Raw genomic sequence first — 25350 nt, forward strand, 5'->3', positions numbered from 1 at the left:
GGTACCTACCCGCACGCAACCTTCGATCATCTCAAGATCTCCTTCTCTACTCCCCCCTTATCTCTTCTTCCCACAACCGCATACAAGCCTTCTCCCGTGCTTCCCCCATACTCTGGAACTCCCTGCCGCAACCCATCAGACTCTCACCATCAACGAAAACCTTCAAGAAGAACCTGAAGACCCACCTGTTCCGACAAGCCTACAGCCTGCAATGATCCTCGGTCTACTGAACCACAGCAAGACCTGCTCTACCCTATCCTACTGTATCCTCACCCATCCCTGTAGACTGTGAGCCCACGCGGGCAGGGTCCCCTCTCCTTATGTACTTGTGTGTCCCTTGTCTTACACATGTTTATTATACTTGTCTATATTTCCCCTTTTCACATGTAAAGCGCCATGGAATAAATGGCGTTATATAAATGCATAATAATAATTTAACAGGATGGGGCCAAGATGGGAGACACTATTACAGAATGGGGCACATTATTACATGGGGGGTCAACATGTATGTCTTTATAGGATCTAGGACGCTACAAGGGCCCATATATCTGACCAACATGCAGGTGGGGGCCCAGGTCCACATTTTGCCGATTGGACTTCAGTTATGCCACTGCTTGCCCCAATTAAACCTCAGAAACATTAGAAGTGTTTTGATTGGCCAGGCCTTGTAACTTAGTTATGCTACCCATATCCACCAACATCATGGATCAGAATCATCTGCTCTTTTCTCTGTTTTTAACACTGTTCAATTTCAAGCTTGATTTTATTAAAAAAAAAAAACTCTTTGCTATTCATGATTTTAATGAGGTTCTTCATGATTCTAAACCAGTCATTCTTAAACAGGCTGTCCTGGACTAGAAAAACATGGCCGCTTTCTTCCAAGACCACACCACGATTGTTCATATATTGTGATATTAGTGAGAAGTGGAAGGAACCGCAGCAACTCAGCCACAAAGTTGAGACCCCGTAACGTTACAGAGCGGGGTCACAGATTTCTGAGGAGCAGAGGGCAGAAAAGTCACCAACGCTTTCCTGATTCCATAACTGCATACTGCAAGTCCATACCTCCTCTGGTATTAACATCAGCACAAACACTGTGTCTCCGCCCGAAGCTAATGACAGAGCAGCTGCATGCAGCTTTACATCACCAAGTACAATGCCGAACATCGAATGGAGTAGTGTAAAGTTGTCACCAGTGGACTCTGAATAAAATGTGCTCTGTGCAGTGACAGATCACACTTCTCTATCTGGCATCTGATGGATGAGTCTGGGTTTGGTGACTCCAGAAGACAGTTACCTGCCTGACTGCATTGTGCCCGCTGTACAGTTTGCTGGAGGAGGGATAATGATGGGCTTGCTTCCCAGGCGTAGTCCTTGGCTCCTTAAGCCCAGCGAAGGGAAATCTTAATGCTTCAGCACAAGACATTGTGGACAATTGTAGCTTCCAGCTTTGTGTGAACAGATTGGGGAAGGCCCTTTTTTGTCCCCCATGACTGCAAGGTCCATAAAGACATGATGGAGGAGTTTGGTAGGAAGAACAAGACCGGCCGCACAGAGCCCGGACCTCAACTCAATCCTATACCTTTGGGATGATCTAGAATGTAGATTGTGAGCCCGGCCTCTCTCCAGCATCAAAGTCTGACCTCACAGACGCTCTTCTGAACGAAGGTGCAAAAAATCTCAAAGACTCCTCCAAAATCTTCCCATGTGAGTGGAAGTTGTTATATCTGCAAAGGGACCGACTCCATATTAATGCCTATGGATTTAGAATGGGAGGTCAGAAACGTTCTTGTAGGAAAAATATGGAGGAGGCACATACTTTTGTCCATATAGTGTGCCTAGTGCCCTTTTTTTGCCCTTTGAATCCCTGTACCAGGTGAGCTTCTTGTTCTTCTCATCACACTGCTGTTTTCTGACGTATCTCTTTAAAACGGCATCTCCTAAACGGACCTTCTATTCTTAGATCACAAAATCCGTCTTGCTTTACAAACACAAATAAAGGATGAAACTGCATTCATTTACCACAATTTACTGTGACAAGTGATTTGGCCTCGCTGCTACACGACGCGCGTCCAGAATTGCAATTATCTCCGAGAATAGCAACAAAGAAAAAAGTTACAAAACTTTCCAAAAAGTCACAAAACATGATGGCAACTTCAGAGCCTTTCCATCCCCCGTTGGTAGATACCAGGGTTAGTGGATTATCCTCTTCATCAGCATAATACATGCAGGATTTAGAAGTGTAGACTTCTGCCAGCAATTAACAGTTGCTTTTTACCTTTTCGTACACGAGGCACAAGATTGCCTTGTCAGATCTTATTGTACAAAATCAGATCAACATCTCATTTCGAAAATCATTAAACCGTGCACACAATGCCGGCCTGGCCTCCTGCCATACTGAACTAAAAGAAGGCCCAATAATAAGAACAGATGAAAGTTACCCATAGCAGCCAAAAAGTTCACCATGGATGAGTCTATTTTTGCAGTAGTTACATCAGGGAGGCAAATCCATTGGATACAGTACTGGTGATGGGGTAGGATTGAACAAAGAAAAGAGGTTTTGTGCTATATTCCGAGAGTTACACCTGTATTCACTGATGGGTATTGTCAGATAGAGCTTTTAAAAACAAACACTTTTACAATTTGCTGCTTATTAAAATTTGCAGCCTTTCTACAGATAGTAACACTTTACTTTTGTATACAGCTCGTTGTTTAGGAGACCGACCACCTGTGTAGCTTGTAAGCATTGTGCTGAAGCCGGCCGGGATTAGAAAGTCACAGCGTGCTCCCGCGATGCTTCAAAACAGTGCTTACAAGATCAATAGAAAAGAGCTTGTAAGCCCTTTGCATGTTCTGCTGTCTACCGTAAAGTGCACAAATACCGTACAGCATCTAAATAATACCATCATATAGTGCACAAAATAATAGCATTACATTACCCAACTAACAAGGCTAAATAGTGTCTAAATAATAACTCTATAAGGGGCATTAATAATACTGCCATGTAGTACAGAAAATATTGGCACCATAATGCCCAACTAACAAAGCTAAAGAGTGCCTAAATAATAATTCTATAGAAGACATTAATAACACTTCTTTACTACAGTAAAGAAAATAATGGAACTATAATACAAAAATAACTTAGCTACCTACTGTAGTGCCTAAATAATATTTCTATAGAGGGCATTAATAATTAATACAGCCATACAGTACAGAAAATAATGGCACCATGATGCCCAAATTAACAAAGCTACATTTCGCTAAATAATAATACCACAGGACATTAATAATACTGCCATATTTTACATAAAATATTGGCACCATAATGACCAACTGAGAACTAATGATGCTTTGCTGGTTGTTATTAAAATACAATGCCTAAATTATGGTGATGGCGTTATCTAAGGGCTTCTTATTTGTGCCACGAGCTGATGTTATCATTGTTCCTATCTTGGGGTTCATACGATGTTTTGATTACATTTTTATTGCACGTCTTTGGGACGTTCGGTGACACAAAAAAAACGGTAATTCAGGCTTTTTGATTTTTTTTTTCTCTTTAGGGCGCTTATACCCATTCTGATAAACTGGACTTTAGCAGACAAGATGATCATTTATTTAATTTTTTTAAAATTTCAAACTTTTATATTTTTTTAATATTATTTTTAAAACCCTTTCTTCTACTTTTTTTTTCCCCAAGTTATCCCCTTTCCCCTACGTGACAAAAACCTACTATCACGGAATATGTCAGCCTGCATCCTCTGAATATGGAGTGAGAAAGGGGTAAATTGGACAGGGCTACTCTGCAGTTCCACACACAGCCTGTGGTCAGAGGTGGCGCTGTTTTGGTAAAAAAAAAAACAGCAATGATTTTCTTATCTTCTACGACCCCTGCATGAACAAATGTCCAAAATCCCACCGTCCCCCTTGTGATGTCAACTGCAACTTCTTAGAACCTGACTTAAAATCAATAAATAAGAACATTTTTATTAATTCCCTAAAAATAAAATATTCCAAGTTGAATTCAATTTTTTTTTTCTTTTGAGCTTTTTTTTATGAGCAATTACCTTTAATGATGACGATGGATGTGTTATGCATTTTTGCTCGGCCTCCTGCTGAACACCCGGCCGTCTACTTCAATCTGTTAATTCCTGGAACATAAAAGGTAGCGGCTCCTGGGGGACCACGCCGAGTCCTAATTGCCTTCTTGGCTCTCCTTCATTAGTGCTCGGGTTAGAGATGGGGATTGCCTTTGTCATCGATTAACCACGAGATCGGACCGGGCTTTTACATATTGCCAAAAATAAACGTAAAAACAGCTTGTACCGCAGTAAGAAGAGCGCTTCACTCCGGTCTCACCGACTAACAAGCAACAGAAAATATAATGCCGAAATATAAAATACTGTATAAAAAATAGCTTTGGATGGTTCGAAGGATATTAAAGAGGTTTACGACGTTTTTTGGGGAATAAAAATATATTTTTCTAGAAAATGTCCTGAACATTACCTTTCATTGGCATACTGCCATGTAGTGCACTGTCAAACAAGCGTATAAACTACCAGATCATATGTTGTCTTACTGTAGGTGTTATTCCATATAGGTGCCTAAAAAAAGGTAGCAGCCACCAGATAATGCCCAAATAATGCTGTCTTACAATACGCAGATAATGCCGATATGCAGTGACCACATAACAGCAGGATGCATGAAGTAATATAATACCAATCTTAATTAAATGTATTGTGTTTTCAGAAAATTAATTATTGTTTATTATATCAAATTTTTATGTAAAATATATTGTTGCATAACTTTTCACTTTCTTTCCAATTTTGCAAGTCACTATTTATGCCAACTAAAATCCTGAAAACATGCACTAATCCTAATACTAGACTGACATTTCCTGTACAATGACTGATAACACCTCTATATACATTAGATAAGATAGGATCCATCATTCTAAATAGGTGATGTCACAGCTCACCTCCTCCTACTCCTGTACAACGACTGATAATCCCTCTAGTAGATCACACAGAATCCACCATTAACAGTAGGTGATATCACAGCTCACCTCCTCCCCTCTTGTGCAGTACATTGCATCTTTATTTCTCTGCATCACTAGTCTCTTATGTGTGTTTTGACTGTCAGGCCTTGTGACCCTGCGACCATATGAGGTATTGCCAGATCAGTATATTTATTGTTCTTGACATTTTTTCTTCTTGGCCTTCGGGGATTCCTTGCACCTGCAGTTCTGGTGCGTTCGCCAGTGGTGCGATATGTCAGCTCCAACAGACGTTCTGCATGTGGGGCCGTTTATTTGTTCAGCAGACTGACTCAGGATATGTGGCATCATTACACAGAAGAGAACAGCTTGTGAGACCGGATCAGATTAGCAGAAAATCTGTCTCCACCGACTGCAGAAATCATAAAGGCACATTTCAATCAGATATTTATTTCCCATTCTTGTCCATCTTCGTGTTTTCAGGCTTTAGGATCACAGTGGTCAGATATTCAGAGCTTGTGTGCCTGGCTGACAAATGCACTTAGAAGTGGCAACCACATATGTTCTACAGAAATGTTCTCAGAGCAGTTGTCAGTTCCTTCCCTCACTGTTCCTAGTGGCACCTCCAGAACCACCTGCCTAATATTGTGCAGGTTCCCCTTGTGCCACCTGAACAGCTTGGACCTATTGAGGCATGACCTCCACGCACAATGTCCTATGGTTTCCAGCACCACTATTTTGGCAGCAGATCCTTTAAGTCTTGTAAGAAGCTCAGTATGGTCTCCAAGGATTGGACTTTGGTCTTTCCATCCCAAACATGCTCGATTGGATTGAGAACTGGGAAATTTGGAGATTAGTCCTCACCAGAGATGAGTGAATCGATTAGCAGGACCTTGGTCGGGAGTCCTGCTGTCCTTCTCCTGCCTGCAATCATCCAAGCTTCATCTTTTAATTAGCCAGCTTGGCCCGACATCGTGTGTGTGGCACACTGCAACGATTACATCGCCCCAGGCTGGCTAACCAAAAGAGGAGCCGGAGATGTCAGCAGGTAGGAGGTGGTTCCATCCAATGGCCACTGAATACTGACCCTGATTACTTTACTGACTTGTCCACAGGACCAGGGTTCTCCAAATCTATTCACTCATTTCTTGTCCTCACCAATGGACTCATCATAATCCTAAAACCACTCCTGACCTGAACAATGTATTTCTATATTCTGCCCCCCAGAACATTGCCTTTACTGATCTTCTCAATGTGCATCCTGCTGCCTCCTCTTTTACTGGTAAGTGCCAAACACACACCCAGCCATCCACATGATGTAAAAGAAAATGTGATTCATCAGACGGGGCCATCTTTTTCTTCCATTGCTTCCATGTTGCGGTTCACACGTGCCGCAGACCTCACAATAGATGGGGGGCAAAGCTAGACCTGGGCCTGACTGTTTTACACCTCCCTGTGGAAAGCTGAGTAGATACTGTACGTTGCACAGACTAAGGAGGCGGCCAAAACCACAAATATACAAAATGCAAAAAACTTGTACATTTTCATAACGGCCTCTCTTCTAGGCGACCCCATCAATGGAGACACAGTCCGAGACAAGTTTAACTCTCTTTACTTAGGATTTCGCACGTTACATCCACAGTTGGTACATCATAACATTTGCTTGCTTCCTGATTTTTCCCTTGCTTGCTGCCACTTCTGTGCAGTACACACCCGGACCGGACCGTACTTGCCTGCTTCCCAGTTCCTTCCAGGTCTGACCTCACTACAATGACATTTGCTTCAGCCTGTTTCGCCTCAGTACTGAATTCATCAATCACTACGCTTGGTGACCCCCCCCCGGTGAAGCTGCCGGCCCATCTGTACCGATCTCGTCGAAGTGCCAACTCCTTTCATCTCCTTAGTCCAGCCAACTTCTGCCCTAAAAGCATTGGCCCAGGCGGTAAGACACCACATCTTCCTTTTCCTGTTCTGATGTACTGCTAACACCTGCAGGGGCCATGGGTAACGTGGGCAATAACGACTTAACGTTACGTGACTGCCAAGCTGTCTGGGCCTATAGCCCATGTAGACTCTTGGGCGCCCTGGCCCCGTCTAACTAAACCACTCTTCAGCACTAAGCTTAACTCTCAGCAGCCCCTCCTACACTTAATCCTCTATGAACCTCCTATCAGATCCCACTAGTATGCCCCATCTAGTGGCCCGCAACATAATTACAACTACCCGATCTATGGGGGGAACTATACACTAAAAGTGCCCTCTAATGTCCCCAGAAAGATGCACTGGCTTTCCCTGACTGTACATACACAAATGACACATAATATACATGCAATATTATCATACAGAAACATGTGACAATAAATATACTTATCCATACAATGGTAACACATTCAAGTGGCAATACCATAAGTAATGAGCGGTTATACATAATAATAAATGTAGCAGTACCGCAGGCAATAATCATAAAAACACATCTGTAAACATTAAGAACTGGAAGACAATCAGAGGGAAGGAGGCATAAGAGACATCAAATCTTACCCTCTTACACTATTGTACCAGAAACATCTTCTGTAACTTGTGATACAGAAGTTTTCCTTTCGGCTACACTACACTCAACGTGAACTTTTTCTTGGATCCGGGACATCTACTGTACGGACGGACTCAGTGTTTGCTGGGAACGAGGGTGCTATTTTGTGGCACTCGGTAAATTAGTCTAAAGTTAATCAAAATGAAAAATTTCAGCTCAAACTCCTCTTTCCTTGAGAAAAATTTTACAATCAATCAATGGATTAGAAAACAGTTCTAGAAAGAGGTTGGACATTTTTACGATATTTTTGGTGGTCGAAATGTGAAAAATGCTCCTAGAAAAAAATATTCTTCCTTCTCTTGGTCTCATTGAACATGCATGGTCAGATGGAGGAACCTACATGGACTACAATGTGCTTATGGCTGGGTCCGGTCAGAGAGATTATTGTCCATTAGACGATCATTTTTTCAACCATCAGCCAACTTCCACATCGTGTAATGTGCATGGGCACCTAAATTTAAGAAGTTCATCTATTTCACGTCTGGATTGGCGAAACAAATTGGCCATACACAAGATAACTGTTGGCTGAATGATCATTTGGCAGACAACTGTCTCTCCTAACCAACCTATAGACATGAGCACTCACCTTGGACAAACATTTGTGAGTTTTCAATGGGGAGAGAGGGAAAAAAAAGCCTCTGCTGGACTCCTTTGTGAGCTCCTTTTATTCCCTAAAAACTACAGGATCGGCCTTTGAAATTTCAACTTTAGATCCTTCTCTCCCCTGACGTCACCTGTTGGGGGGAGAGTTGTGAGGCTCCCGCACACATCAGATGGTCGACGAGGTCAGCTGGTTTTCATCTAACAAGTTTGCCGGCCTTAGTTCACATTAATGACTGAACTTTAAAAAAAAAAATGTAGAAAAAAGGAATAAAAAGACTGGAACGTTAAACAACATAAGTTTTATGACGATCACACATGCAAATGTTCTTCCAGGATTAGAACAAAGTGACGCTTGCTCTGTTTTTTTTTCCAATAAAGGTATGCATCTTTTCAAATAAATAGGGATGAACTGCAATACCAGATACAGCCATTAGACATGAGTGGCGCTGTTTAAAAAAATAAAAACAGACCCTTTTTTTCTAATTAAATAATCTTAAATAATAATCTTTATTTTTATATAGCGCTAACATATTCCGCAGCGCTTTACAGTTTGCACACATTATCATCACTGTCCCCGATGGAGCTCACAATCTAAATTCCCTATCAGTATGTCTTTGGAATGTGGGAGGAAACCGGAGAACCCAGAGGAAACCCACGCAAACACGGGGAGAACATACAAACTCCTTGCAGATGTCCTTGGTGGGGATTCGAACCACTGAGCCACCGTGCTGCCCATACTTAATGAACTTTTTTTTATATTAATTAACACCAGGAATGCTAATGACAATATATTATGCAGATTAGCGGATTCTCTATTGATTCTAGGATTGTTATTTTGGCAATAGCGAGCATATCGCGCTTCTATGACTGTGATCATCAGCCGTCGCTCATGTTACTGCCTCCAAACGCCCCTACAGCTCGGGATGACTCATTGGCATATTCATTACACTTTTGCTTGGAGGATTATTTGCTGTGATCGGGTCCAAAATTCCATAATTAGTCACGTCAACCCGATATACTGCATCCCAGTGATTAGATATCGCCAGCCTCGGCTGGTTAACCGCTTAGATGCCACAAGCAATTGCAACAGTGGCATGTAAGGGGTTACTCCTGCACATGAAGACTGAATTTTAACGTCCATGTAAGGACCACAATTTTTGCTCCAGCTGGGGGTCTCCTGATCAAAACTACACACCCCCATAAGAATTATTTAATCACTTTGGTGAACGAAAATTGCTGTTACTGTTCATCCTGTCCCCTGAATTAAGAAAAAGTGCATCATAGAAAGTATTATTATGACTGTTAACACCTCTATATACAGTAGATACCACAGGATACAACATTCACAATCAGTAATGTCACAGCTCACCTCCTCCTCCTGTACAATGACGGATAACACCACTATATACCTACAGGGTCGGACTGGGGTGTCTGGGGCCCACCTGGAGAATGGACTCTAGGGGCCCACCCTACAGCTATATGCAAATATCTGTCAGTCGTTATCCCCATTATAGTGGAGCATCGACTGTTAAACACAGGTAGCTCCTGCATATCTACTGTGTGCCCCCATAACAGGATGTACAGTTAGGTCCATATATATTTGGACAGAGACAACATTTTTCTAATTTTGGTTCTAGACATTACCACAATGAATTTTAAACAAAACAATTCAGATGCAGTTGAAGTTCAGACTTTCAGCTTTCATTTGAGGGTATCCACATTAAATTGGATGAAGGGTTTAGGAGTTTCAGATCCTTAACATGTGCCACCCTGTTTTTAAAGGGACCAAAAGTAATTGGACAGATTAAATAATTGTAAATAAAATATTCATTTCTAGCACTTGGTTGAAAACCATTTGTTGGCAATGACTGCCTGAAGTCTTGAACTCATGGACATCACCAGACGCTGTGTTTCCTCGTTTTTGATGCTCTGCCAGGCCTTCACTGCGGTGGTTTTCAGTTGCTGTTTGTTTGTGGGCCTTTCTGTCTGAAGTTTAGTCTTTAACAAGTGAAATGCATGCTCAATTGGGTCGAGATCAGGTGACTGACTTGGCCATTCAAGAATATTCCACTTCTTTGCTTTAATAAACTCCTGGGTTGCTTTGGCTTTATGTTTTGGGTCATTGTCCATGTGTAGTATGAAACGACGACCAATCAGTTTGGCTGTATCTGAGCACACAGTATGGCTCTGAATACCTCAGAATTCATTCGGCTGCTTCTGTCCTGTGTCACATCATCAATAAACACTAGTTACCCAGTGCCACTGGCAGCCATGCATGCCCAAGCCATCACACTGCCTCCGCCGTGTTTTACAGATGATGTGGTACGCTTTGGATCATGAGCTGTACCACGCCTTCGCCATACTTTTCTCTTTCCATCATTCTGGTAGAGGTTGATCTTGGTTTCATCTGTCCAAAGAATGTTCTTCCAGAACTGTGCTGGCTTTTTTAGATGTTTTTTAGCAAAGTCCAGCCTAGCCTTTTGATTCTTGATGCTTATGAGTGGCTTGCACCGTGCAGTGAACCCTCTGTATTTACTTTCATGCAGTCTTCTCTTTATGGTAGATTTGGATATTGATACGCCTACCTCCTGGAGAGTGTTGTTCACTTGGTTGGCTGTTGTGAAGGGGTTTCTCTTCACCATGGAGATTATTCTGCGATCATCCACCACTGTTGTCTTCCATGGGCACCCAGGTCTTTTTGCATTGATGAGTTCACCAGTGCTTTCTTTCTCAGGATGTACCAAACTGTAGATTTTGCCACTCCTAATGTTGTAGCAATTTCTTGGATGGGTTTTTTCTGTTTTTGCAGCTTAAGGATGGCTTGTTTCACCTGCATGGAGAGCTCCTTTGACCACCATGTTTCCTTCACAGCAAAACCTTCCAAATGCAAGCACCACACCTGAAATCAACTCCAGGCCTTTTATCTGCTTAATTGAGAATAACATAACAAAGGGATTGCCCACACCTGTCCATGAAATAGCCTTGGAGTCAATTGTCCAGTTACTTTTGGTCCCTTTAAAAACAGGGTGGCACATGTTAAGGAGCTGAAACTCCTCAACCCTTCATCCAATTTTAATGTGGATACCCTCAAATGAAAGCTGAAAGTCTGAACTTCAACTGCATCTGAATTGTTTTGTTTAAAATTCATCGTGGTAATGTCTAGAACCAAAATTAGAAAAATGTTGTATCTGTCCAAATATATATGGACCTAACTGTATAATTGCTGTATTTCACATTAATGGGGTTCTTTGGTTAAAGCAAGTTATCACCGATCCATGGGCTCCACAGGATAGCTGATCACTTAGGTCCGACCAATTAGAAACTGCACCGATCAGAAGAATGAGGAAATTGTATCATTGATAGGACACTTATCCCCATTTTAAAATGGAGCGGCAGGTGGGATGTCTGACCGCAACTCAATTCACCCTCTTTGGGGCTTCCATAAAAAACAAGTGCAGCCACTTTTGGAACGAATGGATCAGTGGTCGAGTTGTACATGCCACTCCAGTCTAATGGGGATAAAAGCTCCACACTCTGCCGATTGGGTCCCAGCAGTCAGACCCCCACCAATCAATACGTTATCACTTATCCTGTGGAGAGGAGATTACTTTTTTCCACAGGAGAACCCCTGTAAGTGCATCACTGCCGCTGTGTTCCAAGTATTTAATTTCTAATGGAAATAAAGAATCTTCTCCTATTTAATATCATAGAGAACAAATGACCGCCATATACAACACAATCCACTATACAGAGACCAATAATACCACATAGAGGGGAGAAATACCACCACACAATGAACAGATCACATAGTGACCGAATAATACCACATACAAGGAGAAATACCGCCACACCATAACTAGACTACATTTTCCACCTCGTAATGACCGAATAATACCACATACTAGGGACAAATACCACTACACCATGACCAGACCACAAATTACCACCACATAGTGACCGAATAATACCACATACAGGGGATAAATACCGCCACACCGTGACCAGACCACAAATTACCACCACACAGTGATTGAATACTACAATACTGATCATGAATACAAACCACAAAACTATCAACACTGTTATTACCACCAGTGCCATTATACACAGAAGCTCTGCATATAGTGTATAGGTAATATAGTGAGCACCAGTGAAATTAAACACAGGAGCTCTGTATATAGTGTCAGTGTACAGGTAATACAGTGATCACCAATGACATTATACACAGAAGCTCTGTATATAGTGTACAGGTAATACAGTGAACACTGGTGACATTATACACAGGAGTGTTGTATATAATGTATAGTGTACAGGTAATACAGTGATCACCAGTGACATTATACACAGGAGCTCTGTATATAGTGTATAGTGTACAGGTAATACAGTGATCACCAATGACATTATACACAGAAGCTCTGGATATAGTGTACAGGTAATACAGTGAACACTGGTGACATTATACACAGGAGTGTTGTATATAATGTATAGTGTACAGGTAATACAGTGATCACCAGTGACATTATACACAGGAGCACTGTATATAATGTATAATGTACAGTTAATACAGTGATCACCAATGACCTTATACACAGAAGCTCTGTGTATACTGTCAGAGTACAGGTAGTACAGTGATCACCAGTGACATTATACATGGGAGCGCTGTATATAGTGTAGAGTGTACAGGTAATACAGTGATCACTGGTGACATTGTACACAGGAGCTCTGTATATATTGTGCGTGTACATGTAACACACTGACTCACCAGTGACGTCTTAAGTTGAAGTCCTTCGTCTTCACTTTTCTTCCTCATCCAGCACAGACCATCACTTCTTGCAGCCAGGGTTCGTCTCTGCAAAATATAAACACAGTCATCAATAGCTGATCGCTTCCAGAGCACTTTCCCCACTTTTTCCCCGACTTCAACACTATGTCAGATGAAAAAAAAAGTGACATAGTGCCGCACTGTACAGTAACAGGACCCCCATTTTGCTCCCTCCATGGAAAACAGTTTCCAAAAAAGTAAATTATATGACAGTAGTAATGATATCCCTAATTGGATACTAAAGAAAGTATATTTCTCACATGACACCATAAACTAAAACAGCATGTTCCTCATTCTGGCCCGCAAACAATAATTAAGTACCTCCCCCTGGCCCTTTTTATTTAATAATCTCGCCCAGCCTGGCATCCTTTATTTTATAATATGCCCCATCCTGGCCCCCCATGTCCCCTGTCTAGCCTGGACCCAATATCTGCAGCCTGGGCCCCAGATATCCATCCTGCCCCCCAGCTATCCATACAGTCCCTTGTCCTTCCCCATACCCACGTGGTCAAAATTGTTGGTACCCCTCATTTACTGACAGGAAAACCCACAATGGTGACAGAAATAACTTGAATCTGACAAAAGTAATAATAAATCAAAAATCTTTCAAAATGAACAAATGAATTCAGACATTGCTTTTCATCCATGCTTCCACAGAATTTAAAAAAAAAATGAAACTCATGAAATAGGCCTGGACAGAAATAATGGTACCCTTAACTTAACATTTTGTTACGCAACCTTTTGAGGCAATTACTGCAATCAAACGATTCCTATAACTTTCAATGAGACTTCAGCACCTCTCGACAGGTATTTTGGCCCACTCCTCAAGAGCAAACTACTCCAGTTGTCTTGTGTTTGAAGGATGCCTTTTCCAGACGGCATGTTTCAATTCTTTACAAAGATGCTCAATAGAATTTCGGTCAGGGCTCATAGAAGACCACTTGAGAATAGTCCAATGTTTTCCTCTTAGCCATTCTTGAGAGTTTTTAGCTGTGTGTTTTGGGTCATTATCCTGTTGCAAGACCCATGACCTGTAAATGAGACCAAGCTTTCTGACACTGGGCAGCACATTTCTCTCTAGGATCCCTTGATAGTCTTGGGATTTAATTGTACCCTGCACAGATTCAAGACACTTTGTGCCAGATGCAGCACTGCAGCCCGGAACATAACAGAGCCTCCTCCATGTTTCACAGTAGGGACAGTGTTCTTTTCTTGATAATTGATATGCTTAATTGTTCCATCTGTGAACATAGGGCTGACGTGCCTTGCCTTAAAGTTCCATTTTTGTATCATCATTCCATAGGATATTATCCCTGAAGCTTTGTGGCTTGTCAGCATGTAGTTTGGCAAATTCCAGTATGGCTTTTTTTATGTTTTTCTTCAACAATGGTGTCCTCCTTGGTCATCTCCCATGGAATCCATTTTGGCTCATACAACGAGGGATGGTGCGATCTGACACTGATGTTCCTTGAGCTTGAAGTTCACCTTTAATCTGTTTAGAAGTTTTTCTGGGCTCTTTTGTTACCATTCGTATTATCCTTCTCTTTGATTTGTCATCAATTTTCCTCCTGTGGCCATGTCCATGGAGGTTGGCTACAGTTCCATGGAGCTTAAATTTCTGGATATGTGCAACTGTAGTCACAGGAACATCAAGCTGCTTGGAGATGGTCTCATAACTTTTACCTTTAACATATTTGTCTATAATTTTCTTTCTAATCTCCTGAGACAACTCTTTCCTTCGCTTCCTCTGGTCCATGTTGAGTGTGATACACACCATGTCACCAAACAGCACAGCGATTATCTGTAGCGATTATCCGGGCGGCACGGTGGCTCAGTGGTTAGCACTGCAGCCTTGCAGCGCTGGGGTCCTGGGTTCTAATCACACCAAGGACAACATCTGCAAGGAGTTTGTATGTTCTCCCCATGTTTGCGTGGGTTTCCTCCGGGTACTCCGGTTTCCTCCCACATTCTAAAGACATACTAATAGGGAATTTAGATTGTGAGCCCCATCGGGGACAGTGATGATGATGTGTGCAAACTGTAAAGCGCTGCGGAATATGTTAGCGCTATATAAAAATAAAGATTATTAATATTGTAGCCCTCTTATGTGTTACCATGATCTTTTATATTGTATTGTATGCCATGTTATGCCTCTGTACTTCTGTATAGATTAAGGAAATTTAGTGCATCCTTTGGGAAGATTAGAGGAGGGCAGTTGTAGTATATAGTATTCATAGACTGGGTAAGTGTAGTTTTGCAAAGGGCCACTAGATGGGGGTACACTAGTGGACCTTGTTAGGTATAGCTGTAGGAAGTTTGCTTAAGGGTTAATTGTAGGAGGAGCTGCTATGGGTTAAGCTAGTGTAGATTGTAGGAATTAGGCAAAGGGTGAGCATGCCCGACAGGTCCACAAGGGCTCTAAGCCCAGGATAACATAACAGCTACACAACGTTGTTAAGTGGAGAAGCACAGGCACAGTCAGACGGGTGCTGGATAAGACAGAAGCATCCTGGGAAGTTACAGTTCACGACAGCAGCAGGAACAGAGAAGGAAACGTGGTCCAAAAGTCGTGCAAGGCGCAGAATGTTCATGATGTGGCAGATCCTCAATAGGGCTGAAGCTGGCAAATCCGTGGCGAAATGGATGAGCAGGATCCCCTATGTACTGAGGTCCTACAGTAGCGAAGCTGCGGTACCGCCAAGGGCGCTACTACCCCGTAATGTACGTGAGGGCGAAGAAAGTCAGAAAGGGAAAGAGCAGGAGGAATGCTGTGTGGACTGTGATGTAACTGATGTGTCCGGAACCATTCAAGAAGAAGGAAAAAGCGTTGATTTTGCATCAGAACTGGTATCTGTGTCCATTACTTCATCTTGATGCACTGGAATCAAATGTGCAGGAGCTGGATTGCACCGCAGTGGAATACCTGACCATGGACCAGCAGCAAGATCAGGTACTCCGGCAGATGCTGAAGATATTCCTGTGGGAGGAGGTCAGGACACCAGAGCCCCGGTGTCCTTGGCTGCGACTACCGCCCTGCCCTACTCTTACAATACCACCATCCATATATCCATCCTGGTCCCTTGTGGTGCCACCCCCATATATCCATCCTGGCCTTCTGTGCTGCTCCCTCCCATATATCCATCCTAGTCCCATGTGCTGCTCCCCCCCATATATCCATCCTGGTCCCTTGTGCTGCTCCCCCCCATATATCCATCCTGGTTCCTTGTGCTGCTGTGGTGCTCCTAAGGCTCAGTCGCCACAGAGGTACTGCACCACCTTCTCCTAAGGTGTAGTGCCCCACCATCCTGGTAAGTTGGGAACTCCTTTCCACACTCCAACACCTGCATCCCACACACAGGATAGATCAGCAGGACCACATTGCAGCTTCAGGCTCAGAGGGTAGCAGAGCACCTTTCGTGGAACCCTGCTTCGTAACACGAGATGTGCTGGGAGGTGGGTGGAGTTCGCTATAAAAGATGGGGAAAGTAGAGAATTATGGGTCAGTCTGTCAGAAGGACCGATGAGGTCAGTCAAGGAGGCCTGTGGAGCGCGGGGAACCGAATCTCCCCGTCGCCATGGCTAACGGCTCCAACCCTGACTCCGGAATGAACTGACAGCAATTAGAAGACGAGATCACGGAATTGACCACCCGTCTGCAGCTGAGGAAGGAAGCTCTGGAGAAGCTGAGACGGCAGCGCGCCCCGGCAGGGCCTACATCTACGGTACCCTCTCCACCGATACCCTCCGCTACCATACTGGACTGTCTCCGGGCGGCGCTGACTTATACTTCCACCCTGACCGTAAGGCTGAGTACCACCTGCCCGGAGGAGTTACCGGAGGACCCGGGAGCGGAAGCGGATCTCCCGCCCGGACCTGACGCGGCTGCGCAGGTCCCCGCAGAGACCCCTGCGGACCCGGAGCCACCACCTGCTCCATCACCACCTGCACCGGAGCAGAGGCCACACCGCCAGGAGGCCCCAGGTATGTCAGATGCCCCTCAACCTGGGAAGGCCCTGGGATGTACCACAGTTGCAGCGGCCGGCCAGGTTGTGCTAGACTTGGTTTGGGACCAGGATGCCAGTCCCTGGGGGGAGACACCAGAACCCCCAACGGTGGTGCCGCGGGCCCCAGCGGGCAAAGGCAGGTCCCGGGAGGAGGAGGAAAAGAATGAGGCCTGTTGCCGAGCCACCATCCGACAGCTGGCGGCTGAATACAGGGAGAGGGAACAGCGGAGATTGGCTGTGCTGGGCCCGGATTTGGACAGGAAAGAGAGGGCCCGTGCTGGGCATTACGGTTCCCGGGATGCAGCTGGATGGGGGCAAGTGTTGAATGTGAACCATGAAAAAGGATTCGGGTTCATTGCAGACCCCAAGAGGATCAGTGACTTGTTCTTCAGCAGGAAGGATGTCGAGTCACACCTGAGGAAGGGACATCCTGATAGAGACCTGCAGCCTGGGGAGTACGTGACTTTTATCCGGCATGAGGGGCTCAGGGGATGGTACGCCCTGAATGTATGTCGTATCCCAGAAGAATTTACAAGCCGAAGGGACCTGTTGCTGCTCCTCCACCCACAGTTGCCACACAAACTGTTCAGGTACCTGCTTCCAGGAATCCGGCTGCTCTTGCATCAACTCCAACCCGGCAGCCTAAGTCAAAAATCTCTAATCTGACACCGTGGGAAGAAGAATACCTGCGAATTGCCAACGAATACCTCATATCTGGTAACGGTTCCAGTTCCAGAACCCCAGGAGGGGACCACCATTAGTCTACTGAAAGAAAATCCATAATCTCGTTACCCAGAAGGGTTTATTGCACCAGTTGTGCCTCTTTTGTGTTTATCATGTTTTGCACCTAGTTGCCTAGTTCCTGATTGGCAGCGTTTCCTTCAATTGAACTGAGGAGATCATAGACGCTGATTGAGCCAAAACTTTATTATAAATAGTTTGCGCCTCTTTAGGTGCTCTCTCTTGGTTTTACATATAGAACACTTTGCGAAGATAATGCTTTACATAAAGACACTTTGGGAAGATAGTGTTTTGCATGGACATTTTTCGAAGAAAGATGTCTACCTCAAAGGACACTGCAAGAAATCCCGGCTGGGAGCAGTGTTCAGCACTTACAAGAATCTTTGAATGTTTTACTGTAAAGTATTTGATAATGTGTTTTATAAGAGTATTAGTAACTGAGAAATGGCTTTTATAGAAAATTAGGAATGTTTGATATAGAGATGAGCAATGTGAATAAAGAATTGAAAGTGACAGGTGACGGACCAGGTATCTGCGGTCAGCGTCTTGCGTCTAAAAGAGAAAATGAAATATACTGTCTGCAATCACACAAAAACCCTAAGAAAAATCCAACACGTCTGATATTCAAAAATACTGAGGCCACATGACCTCTCCCCCACTAGATCAGAACTCTGGTGTGAACTGGTTAATAAAAAGACTAACATACGCTGTGGCATATGGAACAGGGTCCAGCACAGGTCCCAACAGGTCCCAACAGGGAACCAGGCTGAACTCCACCAGCTAAGCACAAATCAGAGACAAGCAAATATGGATCCAATGCAAAAAAAAATTCAAGAAGACAAATAACTTATCTGAAAGATGCAGGACAGAGCAGGAGACAAGCAGACTTCAAAATATGCTCAGGAAGCAAACCAAATCACCGGCAAGAGCTGAGGGAAGGTTGTTCACTTAAATCTCCCCAGTCTGTAACACCTAACCTCCAATCATCCAGCTCAGGTGATTGACTTCCGTCAGCTAGACCAGCTCCATTACCAGGAGCAACCACAAGAGGGAGCCTAAACTCAGAAGCCAGGTCAAAAGTGTTCACAACACAGTAGATAACACAGGATCCACCATTCACAATACATAATGTCACAGATCACCTCCTCCTCCTGTACAATGACGGATAACACCTCTATATACAGTATATAAAGGTACCGTCACACTTAGCGATGCACCAGCGATCCTGACGATATGACCCGGTCAGGATCGCTGGTGCATCGCTAAGTGGTCGCTAGTGAGCTGCCAAACAGGCAGATCTCACCAGCGACATAGCAGCGGTCGGGGGTCACTACTTACCTGTCAGACGAGGCGATGAAGACGTCCGCCCGCGTCCACGCGTCGCTCGTCTCCACTGCAGGAAGCTAACGACGAGAAATGGCCCAGGCCGTTCTCGAGCGATCAGCGATAATCAGCGGGGGTGCCGGTCGGAGGTATCACACATAGCGATATCGCTGCTGCGTCACAAAACCAGTGACGTTATAGCGATATTGCTAGAGATATCGCTTAGTGTGACGGGGCCTTAACACAGGGTCCACCATTCACAATAGGTGGTGCCACAGCTCACCTCCTCCTCCTGTACAATGACTGATAACACCTCTATATACCGTAGATAACATAGGATCCACCATTCTCAATACGAGATGTCACGGCTTATTTTCAAACCATGCATTTAACAATTAAAACCTGACTTAAACAATTGGTCATTTCCTGATGACACATGTCATTCACTGTTGTCTGTCTTCTGGCGGGGCCCTTTAATTTGTCCATTAGTACTGTATGTTACCAAATGTGACCACAAGAGGACTCACTACATGTTCCCCAGTCACTCCTATGAGAATATATACTGACTGTTAGGTGTCTCATTAGTTCCCACTCTATAGCGCAGCTCGCACTCTGCACCAGATAGTGGGCTTCATATCAGCTGTCACTGATCACAAACTGTGCACATCAGGAAATTCTCTCCAGATGGCTCTTCTGTTTTTCACGTACGTGTTTTATCCGTGATTTTCACTGACAGATCACATTATATATAATCTGCGAAACTGATCACATGAAAGAAAAGAAAGCGTTTGTTAAAGGGGTTGTCTGGACTTTAACATTGATGGCCCATCCTTAGGATAGGTGATCAATGTCTTCAAACCACATATCCAAACCCTTTCCACTTCCTGCCGACTTCAACTCAAAAATATTTCACGCATCCGTTCATTCCTCACCCAAGAATCTGCAAAAACCCTAGTCCATGCCCTCATCATCTCTCGCCTTGACTACTGCAACCTCATGCTCTGCGGCCTCCCCTCAAACACTCTCGCACCCCTCCAATCTATTCTAAACTCTGCTGCCCGACTAATCCACCTGTCCCCCCGCTATTCCCCAGCTTCTCCCCTCTGTCAATCCCTTCACTGGCTCCCAATTGCCCAGAGACTCCATTACAAAACCCTAACCATGACATACAAAGCCATCCACAACTTGTCTCCTCCATACATCTGTGACCTCGTCTCCCGGTACTTTCCTGCACGCAACCTCCGATCCTCACAAGATCTCCTTCTCTACTCCCCTCTTATCTCCTCTTCCCACAATCGCATACAAGATTTCTCTCGCGCATCACCCCTACTCTGGAACTCTCTACCACAACATATCAGACTCTCACCTACCATCGAAACCTTCAAAAAGAGCCTGAAGACCCACCTCTTCCGACAAGCCTATAACCTGCAGTAACCACCGATCGACCAAACCGCTGCACGACCAGCTCTACCCTCGCCTACTGTATTATCACCCATCCCTTGAAGATTGTGAGCCCTCGCGGGCAGGGTCCTCTCTCCTCCTGTACCAGTTATGACTTGTATTGTTTAAGATTATTGTACTTGTTTTTATGTATACCCCCCTCACATGTAAAGCGCCATGGAATAAATGGCGCTATAACAATAAATAATAATAATAATAATAATAATGTCAGATCAGCACCCCCTCCGATCTGCTGTTCCCGGTGTCAGCGGTGGCTGGAACTGCTCAGTTACCCCCTCCGATCTGCTGTTCCCGGTGTCAGCGGTGGCTGGAACTGCTCAGTTACCCCCTCCGATCTGCTGTTCCCGGTGTCAGCGGTGGCTGGAACTGCTCAGTTACCCTCTCTGATCTGCTGTTCCCGGTGTCAGCGGTGGCTGGAACTGCTCAGTTACCCTCTCCGATCTGCTGTTCCCGGTGTCAGCGGTGGCTGGAACTGCTCAGTTACCCCCTCCGATCTGCTGTTCCCGGTGTCAGCGGTGGCTGGAACTGCACAGTTACGGAGCTGCACAGTTATAAACATTGTTTTTGACCATACCGTTCGGTTGTTCCTCCAGTATTACGGCCTGATGGTGCAGTCATGGAGCAATGCCTGTGTAACGTGGTGCGGAGCGTTAGCCGTGGGCGAGGTACTCGTCTATAAGGCCCTGGTACGTTGTGTGAAGGTGGGGGTCCTGGCTGGGTGTGTGAATTTGTGGTGTGGGGGTGCTATGCCCTCGCAGGCCGCATTTAACAGATGGCATTGGTTGGCAAGGACCAGATGTTGGACAGTTCAGTGACAGAGACTAAGAGGCAAAAATAACCTTTTTACACAATGATAACTTGGAGGGGATTATATACAGGAGATAGCGGGTATGTAATGTGGCGCGGGGCAGTAGCCGTGGGCGAGGTACTCATCTCTTATACCCTGACATGTTACATGAAGGTGGGGGTCCTGGCTGGGTGAGTAGACTTGTGCTGTGAGGGTGCTACCCAATGCAGGCCGCATGTACCCGATATGCTAGTTGCTGGTTTCCTTGATAATGTGTAATATTTTCCTCACACTATTTCAGCCCCTTTCTCTTCTCACTCTTTGTTTCACTCTCTTCACTGTTCCTCACTACTTCACCACAACCCAGCTCGACACTCCAGTTCAGCTAGCAAGAGTCCTTTTCTCAATCCGCGGTTCCATGTCTTTTTTCCCCTCTAGGGAGCTATGTTGTTGCCAGTATGGCCGTTGCTTATCTTCTCTGATGCTGACACTCTGGAATTCCTACCCGGGGTAGTCTATTTGTCTTGTGTACTCTGTTCTGTCCTAGCATGTTACCTTTAGGAGTTATAAACTCCTAAAGGTAACATGAGGACACCTACCAGTAGGTGTCCTATTCCCAGGACCCATCTCCCATCGATTACTCTGTCTCTCAGTCACTCTTCCTCATTTCTGCTCTGGATCACGCTCTCTCTTTCTCCCGGTCTCCTCTCGCTACTAGGGATACCAATGAAATGCGGAACTGCTTACATCAGACCTTAGGTCTGTTCCCCATGCACTCCAGGCTTTTTCTGACACCTCAACAGGTAACTGTCTCTTTCCCTTCAGCTTAGCCCTTTCCCACTCTGGGTTAGTCCCAACCATTTACTTTTAGTTTCCCTACTGTCAAAATAACACACATCATTAGCATCGTTAATCATAGCACAATTCACATTACACATTATAATATCACTTGTTTGTTCAAGAAGGAACTTGGGCAATATGTCCATCTCCTTACAGGTACACAACTTCATGGACGTTTCCTTTATAATACGGAGCATTTTCCACACCTAATTTCACTGCCTTCCTCTTCACTTACTTGTTATCTATCTTTATCATTGCTTTCAACTTCACCACAGCCCTGGTCAGTATGACAGTACAGTTAGCAAGAACCCTACTCTCAACCCACGGTTCCGCATCTTCTTTCCCCTCCAGGGAACTACATTGCCAGTATGGCCGTTACTTATCTTCTTTGTCTCTGATGCTCTGGAACACCCGCCTGGAGCACTCTCTTCATCTTACGCATTCTGTCTCATCTAGACCCGTTACCTTTTATGAGTTATAAACTTTGGGCAGTACTGCTAGGCATCCTGATCATCTCCGATCGATCACTCCGTTCATGCGGTCACTTCTCTCTCTGCTAGGATCTCGCTATCCTCTGGCTCTGTCTCCTCTCTTGTTAGGGACACCCACATCATGCAGCACAGCTCACATCAGACCTTAGGTCTTCTTTTTACGTACTCTGGGCCTTATGGGCGGGACGGTGGCTCAGTGGTTAGCTGGAGTCCTGGGTTCGAATCCCACCAAGGACAACATCTGCAAGGAGTTTGCATGTTCTCCTCGTGTTTGCGTGGGTTTCCTCCGGGCACTCTGGTTTCCTCCCACACTCCAAAGACATACTGATAGGGAATAAAGATTGTGAGCCCCATTGCGGGGACAGTGATGAAAATATGTGCAAACTGTAAAGATAAAGATTATTATTATTATCTCCCTTTCTGACAGAAGACTGTCTCTGTTCCTTCACCCTATCCCCTCCCACTCTGGGCTAATCCCAACCATTAACTCTAACTATCCCTACTGTCGATCAACACACATCATTAACACCATTAACGTATAGCATATGTACTGCGGCAATTTTTTACTTTACAATAAAACATTTCCCTAACCTCGTCCAGTCCTTCATATGTGCCCAGACAGAAATATTACTCCCACTGAAGTCCATAAGATTATTCACACAGTAAGACACCCCTTTCATTGTCCTCACTGTGCCCCATTTTTCTTTGGTAACAACCAATGTCAATACAAATACAGACTCATCCAAAAAATACGTGAAGCCCTCCGGGAAACAAGAGGTCTTCTTGAAACAAATTGTGCCTCTGGGATTTTAGTGGATGCTTTTATCCCCATGGAGCATTGCCTGTAAGTTTCCAAAGAGAACCAATACTTTCCTTAATTTGTCACAAGACTGGTCTCTACACTGATGAGGGGCAAAATCCCCGAAACAAGTCACCTGTAGGGGAATTTATGGCTTGAATATTATCTCTAATCACGTTACAAAGCCCGGTAAAGGGTAAAATATTGACTTATAGGGTAGTCACCTCTTCTAGGAGGTTCTGTGCCAGGTAGCTTCTTTTGTTCTCGAAGAGAGAGCTAATTTGTATTCAGGCTCCTGGTGAAATGATGAACTCCAACGACATTTATTCAGATAATGAAGTGCATGACCCTCTATTACTCATTAACAGAGCAATTCATTTTATGGTTGCATGGAGATAGGAGCCACTATGTGATCTGCATGTGACAGGCTGGACACACACTAATGACATTTATGGCTTAGTTGATATTTTTAAGTAAGAGATGTACGACTTTAGATAGACACTAACAAGACCAATGTCTTCAGAAACACGACGACGGGTTAGTCATCCTCCCAATTAATTATAATTAGAGGTTAAAAAACATTGTCAAAATGGCTGGGTGAGAATACGAGCAGTCAAAGTATTGGGCCTCATTCAGACGTGTTTCTTAATTGTATGTTCTATCCTTGTTTTTCATGGATAGAACATTTACCCATTATATACTATAGGGTTCTTGACATCTCCTTTTTAGTCTTCAACCATCTATCCGCTCCTTCCACGCCCCACCCAAAAAGAATAAAGCCATGCCAATTTTTGATGTGAGTCATGGATCACACTTACCCATTCAAATCAATGGGCTGTGAAAAACAATGGACAAAGATGATATCCGCGAGTCATGTGTTTTTTTACTGTCAAATGCAGGGGTCCCCAACCTGTAGCTCGAGAGCCACATGTGGCTCGCAAGCCCGAGATGTGTGTCTCATGGCTGCCTGCCAGCTTGGTGCATTAGCACCAGGGGCAGCAAACAGCCATTAAGATCAGATCTATATATAGATGGTGCAGATTTCTAGGTGGTGCAGATCTCTAGACGGTGCAGGTCTCTATATGGTACAGATCTCTAGATGGTGCAGATCTCTAGATGGTACAGATCTCTAGGTGGTACAGATCTCTAGGTGATGCACATCTCTAGACGGTGCAGGTCTCTAGGTGGTGCAGATCTCTAGATGGTACGGCTCTCTAGATGGTGCAGATCTCTAGATGGTGCAGATCTCTAGATGGTACAGATCTCTAGATGGTACAGATCTCTAGGTGGTGCAGGTCTCTAGGTGGTACAGATCTCTAGGTGGTGCAGGTCTCTAGGTGATGCAGATCTTGAGACGGTGCAGGTCTCTAGGTGGTACAGATCTCTAGATGGTACGGATCTCTAGATGGTACGGATCTCTAGATGGTGCAAACCTCTAGATGGTACAGATCTCTACGTGGTGCAGAACCCTAAGTGGTGCAGATCTCTAGGTGGTGCAGATCTCTAGGTGGTAAAGATCTCTAAGTGGTGCAGATCTCTAGGTGGTGCAGATCTCTAGGTGGTGCAGGTCTCTAGGTGGTAAAGATCTCTAGGTGATGCAGATCTCTAGACGGTGCAGGTCTCTAGGTGGTGCAGATCTTTAGATGGTACAGATCTCTAGATGGTGCAGATCTCTAGATGGTACAGATCTCTAGGTGGTGCAGGTCTCTAGGTGGTGCAGGTCTCTAGGTGGTACAGATCTGTAGGTGGTACACATCTCTAGGTGATGCAGATCTCTAGACGGTGCAGGTCTCTAGGTGGTGCAGATCTTTAGATGGTACAGATCTCTAGATGGTGCAGATCTCTAGATGGTACAGATCTCTAGGTGGTGCATGTCTCTAGGTGGTGCAGGTCTCTAGG

The 25350-nt window shown here is 44.5% G+C and overlaps 1 protein-coding gene across 1 annotated transcript in view; it reads right to left on the reverse strand.

Moving 5' to 3' along the window:
• Positions 1–4176, reverse strand: part of LOC141096415 (high-affinity choline transporter 1-like) — a 95537-nt gene extending 91361 nt beyond the window's left edge. The window contains exon 1 of the mRNA XM_073582990.1: positions 4065–4176. The gene's annotated coding sequence lies outside the window, so the exon portion shown is untranslated. The remainder of the gene's footprint in view (positions 1–4064) is intronic.
• Positions 4177–25350: the final 21174 nt, after the last annotated feature.

This window comes from Dendrobates tinctorius, unplaced genomic scaffold, assembly GCF_039654945.1.
Source record: "Dendrobates tinctorius isolate UK_male_01 unplaced genomic scaffold, ASM3965494v1 ptg000075l, whole genome shotgun sequence".
Lineage (NCBI taxonomy): Eukaryota > Metazoa > Chordata > Amphibia > Anura > Dendrobatidae > Dendrobates > Dendrobates tinctorius.